Source organism: Mus musculus, chromosome 16, assembly GCF_000001635.26.
Source record: "Mus musculus strain C57BL/6J chromosome 16, GRCm38.p6 C57BL/6J".
Lineage (NCBI taxonomy): Eukaryota > Metazoa > Chordata > Mammalia > Rodentia > Muridae > Mus > Mus musculus.
The window spans coordinates 87,527,648-87,535,868 of NC_000082.6; the positions used below are offsets into that span (position 1 = coordinate 87,527,648).

Genomic DNA, 8,221 nt, shown 5'->3' on the forward strand with positions numbered 1-8,221 from the left:
GCATGCGATGTTCCACTCATCCATTAAGACACTGGGCAGGGTTCACCTCAGGCATGCTCTGCCCCCACAGGCCTGCACTGCACCAGACTGGTGTTCGTTTCAGGCTAGTTCCCTATCCAGGCCCCAAGGTGCTGCTTTGGTGATTGTCTTTGCCCCACTCCTCACCCAGCCTGCTCCAGTGGCCCCCTTGAGAGGGCCATCTGTCTCAGACTCCCTCCCTCTAGGGGCTCATGGTCCCACGCAAGTTTCTTTTGTTCTCGAGCTTGTTGTCCACCCTGTCTGGGCTTGCCTGGCACCAGACTGAAGGTCCTTTCTGGCTAGCTACTTGTCCAGGCCCCCTGGCGCCCGACTGGTGGCCGTCTCAGGTTTGCTTTCTTCAGGGAATGTTAGGCTACTAATCAATCATTCAGACGTTCACAGGTCAGAACACTAGGCATAGCCATAGCCTCTCTCCTCTCTGCCACCCACTGATGCACATGTGACACAGCAGCCACACCTGCCATGCCTCTAGGGACAGGATGTTTTTTCTTGTTAAAAATTTTTATATTTTAAATTATGAGTCAGTCTCTTTCTCTCTCCATTTCTCTCTCTCTCCCTCCTTCCCTCCCTCCCTCCCTCCCTCCCTCCCTCCCTCCCTCCCTCCCTTTCTCCCTCTCCCCCTCCTTTTCTCCCTTCTTCTCTCTCCCTCCCTCTCTCTCTCTCTCTCTCTCTCTCTCTCTCTCTCTCTCTCTCCTTCTTCTCCCCCCCCACCTCTGTGTGAGCACGAGTGCCCCTCTCCCCCAGGAGCTAGAGTAACAAGCAATGGTGAAACACTTGACACGGGTGCTGAAATACAAACTCTGGTTCTCTGGAAGACAGCTCTTAACTGTTTTCCTATCAAAATTATCTCTCATATCTCCTTGAAACAAGAGCCACAGTTTATATCAGCTGCTGGAGTCTCTGGAAAAGAGCCCCTTTCCATAATTCTAAACATATGGATCTCTTCCCTGGTGATGAGCGTGGTGGTCATTTCACTTTCAACTTGACCAAGGGCAGAGCAAACAGCTTTCGTGGAGACCCAACTTTGCTCTCCATCTCTAACCCTGCTCTGAACAGCCTTACCTACTCACGGTGAATCTGAGAACTTCCTTCCCTTCCCAGGCAGAGAACACCTGCCTGGATTAGAAAAGTCCAGGATAGAAACTCGACCCTGTCCTGAGCCAGGAACATTTGCAGTTACACACAGGAAAGGGATGCGTCTCTGCTGACCTGTCTCGAGTACAGAATGTGTGCACCGCCTCTCCAGTTACAGCGCTCCAGGAAGCTCCATGCCTCGGGTACCAGTGCTCCGGCCTGCACTGAGCCCTTCAGCTAATCCCCATCTGCCGAGTGGAGATTCTTTATGCATGTGCATCTTTTCCAAAAGCATCCTTCCTGCAGTCTCCTCATGCCTTGCAGACTCACTGGCCTGTTCTCTGGGGTATAGACAACCAAGGTAGCACCTCCCCCATACACGCTGTGGTTTGTCATATTTATTTAAGAGCTGTTTGTGTTTATGATAGCTTGCTCTTCTGGGCGAAACTCTGCATCCCTTTGGGAACCCCCAAGTCCTGGTGGCCACAGGCAGGCAGGAGTTTCTGATCCTGGGAAAGCTGTGCTTCCAAAGATGTCAAGAAGCTGCCATCGGCATCTCTTGCTCCTCGTGGGGCAGGAGTTCTGCTTTATCTGGGCAGCTCCCAGGAAGCCCAGTAGCTGAAGAGTCCTGGCCTCATCTTGATCCCTGCTTTCAATGGCTCCAATACTAAAGTCGTGCTTCCTTGGCAAACTCGCCTACAAGTTCTTCTCCCTTTTCTCTGATGGGAAACGCCATGGCAACGGTTAGCCTTCAGCAGATTGAATTCTTCCTGCTGCTCTCCCACTGAGCTCCTAACATCATAACTGAGACTGGCATCATGGGAACCAAGTCTGTGTATGCACTCATGCATGCATGTATACATGCATGTGTGTACAGTCTCAGACCGACCCCTGCCTCAGCGACATCTAAGAATACACCTTCCATGCGCCTCAGACCCCACAGCAAGGTAGGGGTCCTGTTGACTCAGGATTCAGCTTTAAACTATGTCTCTTAGTCACATATAGAGAACCTGTGTCCCCTTCTGCCAGTTCTTTAAGCCCCGCATTCTGCCGTGCTCTTTCTGAACACTCTGACCAGCCCTATCCAAGATCTGATTTATGGAGGAAGAAAGTAGCCAAGGTGTACTGGATGTTATGGCTAACTGCCAAGAGGAGGAAAGTGTTAGTATTAAAACTCTAAGGTATATTAAATTTTGACCTATAAAGAGAATTTATCTGCAATGGAAGATGGGGTCTTAGGATTAGAGACAGTATTGAAACTGCTTGTAACAGAGAAGTAAGGAATGCACTCTAACATAATAAAGGCCAGGTAGGACACACTTACAGCCAACACGATATAAAACGGGAAAAACTGAAAGCACTTCCTCTAAACGTAGGAATGGACAGGAGTGTGCTCTTACCCCACTCTCGGCTTAGTGCGTGGGCTCTTAGCTAAAGCAATAAGGCAAGGGGGAGAACGAATCAGTCAACAGCAGAGACTCAAGCCAGGCTGGTCCTGCTGTGATATGGCATGATCCTGTACTTAGAGATCACAGAGGCTCCACCTGAAAACTTTCAGATCTGATAAAAAACAAAAAAACAAAACAAAACAACAACAACAACAAAAACCTTTGGCTTAACATGCAAAAAGTCAGTGGTTTTCCCTATACATGTATAATAAACTTGTAGAGGAAAAAATGGAACAAGTCTATCCCTAGTAACTTCAGAGACAAACAAGCAAGCAATCAGGCAAAGCCAAAGACATTGGAGTAAACCCAAGCCAGGAGAGAAAAATGCCTCTAGTATGAAAACAAGATAATGGAGGAAGACGCTTGAAGAAGCACGTGAAGGTGGAGAGAACTCTGGTGCTTACAGATGAGCAGAATTAGTGTGGTTAAGAGCGATCTGCAGTTCAATGAAACTTCTATCAAAGGTCCAGTGATATTCTTCACCAAACTGAAAACGATCTGTCCTAAAAATCCATGTAGTATACAATAGACACCCTCCTCCCAGGGTAATCAGAGCAATCCTATGCACAAAGAGTAATGCCAAAAGTATCACAATGGATGCCCTCAAGTCAGACTACAGGAGCTAGGCAGATGGTCTGTCAAGCAAGCATGATAGCTTGAGCTCAGATCCTTAGCACCCAGGTTAAAAACTGGCTGCAGTGGTGTGTGTCTGTAACCCAATGCTGTTGAAACAGAAGGATACCTCCTGGCTAGTCAGTCTAGCTGAACTTGTGAACTCTTGGTTACGTGAGAGACCTCTGTGTGTGTGTGTGTGTGTGTGTGTGTGTGTGTGTGTGTGTGTGTGTAGGACTGTAGATGGCTCAGTGATTAAAGGTGCTGTTGGGAAGCCTGATGACCCGAGTTCAATCCCTGAGACCCACGTGGTGGAAGAGAACTGACATCCACAGGTTGACCTCTCACGCCTATGTGAGTGCCAAGGCATGAGCACTCCCACAAAAACACACGTACACACGCAACAAATTATAATAAAGAATTACTAATGCCCATCAGTTAAGGTGCCAACTGACACGCCTGACAGTGTGGGTCCAATCTCTGGAACCCAATGGTAGAGGAAGGAGAGAACTGTCTCTTGAAAATTGTTCTCTGACCACCACTTGTGTGACAAGGCACATGTGCAAATGCACACACATGCACATGCATGTGCACTCCAGTGCATATGCGCACACAAGGATACGACATAAAATAAGTGAATAAATGTAAGAACTTTTAAAAACTAAGAGTGATAAAGGAAGACACTTAGCATCAACCTTTGGCCTCCATGCACACGAGCACGCACACACAAATGTACCTCACTCCCAAATCATAACAGAACCATAGTAACAGCATAGCATGGGACTGGTCCCCAAATGGACCAAAAGACTTATGGGATTGAATAGCGAACCTAGAAACAAGTACAGCTACAGCTATAGGAAGAAGGAGGAAAGACAATCCCTATGTGTCATGCTCTACAAAAATCAACCAAGGTGGGTTAAAGAGCATAAGGCATGTGCTGGAGAGATGGCTCAACAGTTAAAAACACTGACTGCTCTTCTGAAGGTCCTGAGTTCAAATCCCAGCAACCGCATGGTGGCTCACAGCCATCCGTAATGAGGTCTAACACCCTCTTCTGGTGCATCTGAAGACAGCTACAGTGTACTTACATATAATAATAAATAAATCTTTGGAAAAAAAGAACTTAAGATATGACTGGAAATCACATATTCTAGGGGGGAAAAATGCTAAATTATCTAAAATCACATCAAGAGATGGACATAGGCAGAGGATGTTTTGAAAAGGACTATTGTTGGAAAAAAAATAAAAAGGGGGGCCCTAGGGGCTCTGGGGAAGAACGGAAGGAAAAATATGCCCCCGCCCCGCCAGAATTTCCTAGTCAGTCAGGCGTGGAAGGGCTGCTACCTACCCTATCCACTCATTCCTGGGTGGGCATTCCTCTATCCCACTCTTCAGAGGGTGGCCAAGGGCAGCCCTGCCTGGAGTTACTTTGCTCCAGGATTGCCACCAGGGTTGCAGGAGAGAGGGAATAGGGGAAGAAGTTCCCAACACTGACCAGAGTGTGCAGCAGAACTTGAAGGAGCAGAGACATTTTATGGTTTAAGAGCTTTATTATAGAAATGCAGGGGAAAGAGAGAAGGTAGAGAGAGAGAGAGAGAGAGAGAGAGAGAGAGAAAGAAAGAAAGAAAGAAAGAAAGAAAGAAAGAGAAAGAGAGAGAAGGCTAGAGAGAAAGAGAAAGAAGAAGAGAGGAGAGGAAAGAAGAAGACAAAGAGATGGGGAAGAGGAGAGAGAAGTGAGAGGTAAGAGGACAAAGGAGTAAGAGAGCAAGGTGGGGGCTGAGCACCCCTTTTTATGGTCTTCACTGTTGCTAGGTAACTGGGGAGGAGTTTAGCGTAAAGGTCAGAAGCTTGGGCCATTGCTTACATGACTGCTGACCATGCTTCTCTTGTAGGGACTGTGGGAGGTGGTACCTTAGGCAGGGGCCAGAGTTCCAGGAACATGAGGGAACATCTACCATGTCATGTAGGTGAATTATGACCATCGGGGTTCAGATCTCAGTTCAACTGGAGAGCAGCCTGCAATTGCCCACAGACTGTGATAGCACAAGAAGTAATACCTTGTATTGATACATGTGATGCCTAACATGGAGAAGCTTCAAGTACGGCAAAAGAAGCAATGGACGGGAGATAAGATGAGTCTACAGAGAAGAGAGTCTTGGCCAGTAATTTATATATCTGACAGGGGATTAATACATAGAACATGTAGAGAATTAGAAAAAAAAACTCTACCCAAGCCCATATTTTCAGTCAACAAAAGGGAGAGATGAATTGAACAGATAGTTCTCAAAAGGGGAGACAGGAATGGCCAAAAAAAATTGTAAAAAGAGTTAGAGGAAGGACTGAAGGAGCTGAAGGGCTTTACAATCCCGTAGGAAGAACAACAATATCAACCAACCAGACCAGGCCCCCAGAGCTCCCAGGGACTGAGCCAACATTCTTGGTCACCAGGGAGATGCAAATTGAAACTGTGTTTCTATTTCCTGGTAAGATGGTGGACTAGATGCTGCCACCCTATGATCGAATGAAAGAAAGTCAGAAGAGGAACTGTGCTGTTTCAAATAGAGAGAAGGAAGAACTTCCAAAAATGTATAAAGGCAACAGTAGACTACCTGGAAAGAACAGAGAAAAAGACAGTGTGCTGTATCAAAAGACATAGTGCATCCTGAACAGGGTTGTAACCATGTGGCTTCCAGGTGGCCCCAGGAGACAAGAGAATGGCAGCCCCCAGACCCAGTCAGGGTTTCTATTCCTGCACAAACGTCATGACCAAGAAGCAAGTTGGGGAGGAAAGGGTTTATTCAGCTTACATTTCCACATTGCTGTTCATCACCAAAGGAAGTCAGGACAGGAACTCACACAGGTCAGGAAGCAGGAGCTGATGCAGAGGCCATGGAGGGATGTTCCTTACTGGCTTGCTTCCCCTGGCTTGCTCAGCTTGCTTTCTTATAGAGCCCAGGCACCACCCACAATGGGCTGGACCCTTCCCCCTTGATCACTAATGGAGAAAATGCTTTACAACTGGATTTCATGGAGGCATTTCCTCAAAGGAGGCTCCTTTCTCTGTGATAACTCCAGCTTATGTCAAGCTGACACACAAAACCAGCCAGTACAGCCCCCCCCCCCCAAAAAAAACCTCAAATGCAATGCTTGGTTTTAGTGACTGATTTATCCAGCAGATGTGTCATTAGGGAAGACAAATCCATTATTGTCAGTCTATGTGACCCGAAGAGCAGTGACCAGCCACCACTGTCAAAGAAAACTTATTGCTTAAAACTGAGCTACCCCGAGTCTAAAGATAGGGAATGAGCTCACATCCTGGAACCAGACATCGCTGGGAGACACTGTGGAGAGCAGGGCAGGGAGGGGTACTGGGCTCCATCAGCCCCCTAAAGTGTAGTGGCAAGAATCTTGGCTCAGTCATGAAGTATACAAGCAACCCAGCCTCTAGGGGGCAGGCATCCTTTCTTTTTTCTTTTCTTTTTTATTATTTATTTATTTTTAATTTATTTACATTTCAAGTCTTATACCCTTACCCGGTTCCCCTCCCTCCCACAAACCCCCGTTCCATCAACCTTCCCCCTGCTTCTATGAGGGTGTTCCTCCACCCACCCACCCACTCCCATCTCCCCGCCCTTGATTCCCCTACACTGGGGCATCTATAGAGCCTTCGTAGGACCAAAGACCTCTCCTCCCATTGATGCCTGACAAGGCCATCCTCTGCTACATATGCAGCTGCAGCCATGTGTACTCCTTGGTTGGTGGTTTGTTTAGTCTCTGGGAGTTCTGGGTGGGGGGCTGGTTGGTTGGTGTTGTTCTTCCTATAGGGTTGTAAATCCCTTCAATGCCTTCAATCCTTTCTCTATCTCCTCCATTGGGGACCCCTCACTCAGTGCAATGGTTGGCTTCGAGCATCCGACTCTGTATTTGTAAGGCTCTGGCAGGGCCTCTCAGGAGACAGCTATACCAGGCTCCTATCAGCAAGCAGTTCTTAGCATCCACAGTAATGTCGGAGTTTGGTGACTGTATCTGCTCTGTGGATTGTATCTTAGGTATTAGGAGCTTTTGGGCTAATATTAATTTATCAGTGAGTGCATACCACTGTGTGTTCTTTTGTGATTGGGTGACCTCACTCAGGATATTTTCTAGTTCCACCCATTTGCCTAAGAATTTCATGAATTCATCATTTTTAATAGCGGAGTAGTACTCCATTGTGTAAATGTACCACTTTTTCTGTATCCATTCCTCTGTTGAGGGGCATCTGGGTTCTTTCCAGCTTCTGGCTGTTATAAATAAGGCTGCTATGAACATAGTGGGGCATGTGTCCTTGTTATATGTTGGAGAATCTTTTGGGTATAGGGGGCAGGCATCCTTAACTGAGAGAGCCCTGGAGTTTGATGAGCTTGAGTCTGGGGTCAGCTGGCATATCAGTCCCTAGACCCAGCTCTTTGCTGTCTGCTGTGTCAGAACTTGAGCGTGTTGAAGCTCCCACAGTCTGGATGGCAGCCATCGCTCTTTTCTCCATCAGAGTGGTTAACATTTAGAAGTTCTGACATGACAAAGACAGGCCCTCTGCCTGTGCAGAACTCAGTACTGTGGTTGCTCCATATTACTGATGTGTTTGGAACACTTCCATCAGAGTCTAAGCTATCCAAGGGTACACAGTGGGAGTCTCAGGATGGTGAGAGACCCTGGCCAGCCCACAGATCTCAAGGCAAACTGTGGGCAGCAGAGGCTTCTGTTATTCAAAGAAGGGAAGCTGTTTATGTGAAAACAGCTCTGAAGGACATTAGGCTCGTCCAGTGCAGACCTAGCAACGGCTCAGTTTCTTTAAAACCACTCATTTCCATACAGCGCTTATGTCACTACTAGTTTCTAGGCCTGTTTAGTGTTTCTCATTTGGCTCTGATCTGTGCTAGGTAAGCAGTATGGCAATGGAGTGTGTTTGGTTTAGAATAGTAGCTTTCCTAGGTTTCCTTGGGCCAAATCCAGGAGGTAGTTTCATCGACCTGCCTTTGGAAGTTACATCACAATAAATAAAATAAGAGATT

The 8,221-nt window shown here is 47.1% G+C and overlaps 1 non-coding gene across 1 annotated transcript; it reads right to left on the reverse strand.

The window, feature by feature from the left end:
- Window positions 1–382: 382 nt before the first annotated feature.
- Window positions 383–518, reverse strand: Gm24891. The gene has a single exon (XR_003952009.1). It is a non-coding gene; the product is annotated as a small nucleolar RNA SNORA17 (small nucleolar RNA).
- Between the last annotated feature and the right edge of the window lie 7,703 nt (window positions 519–8,221).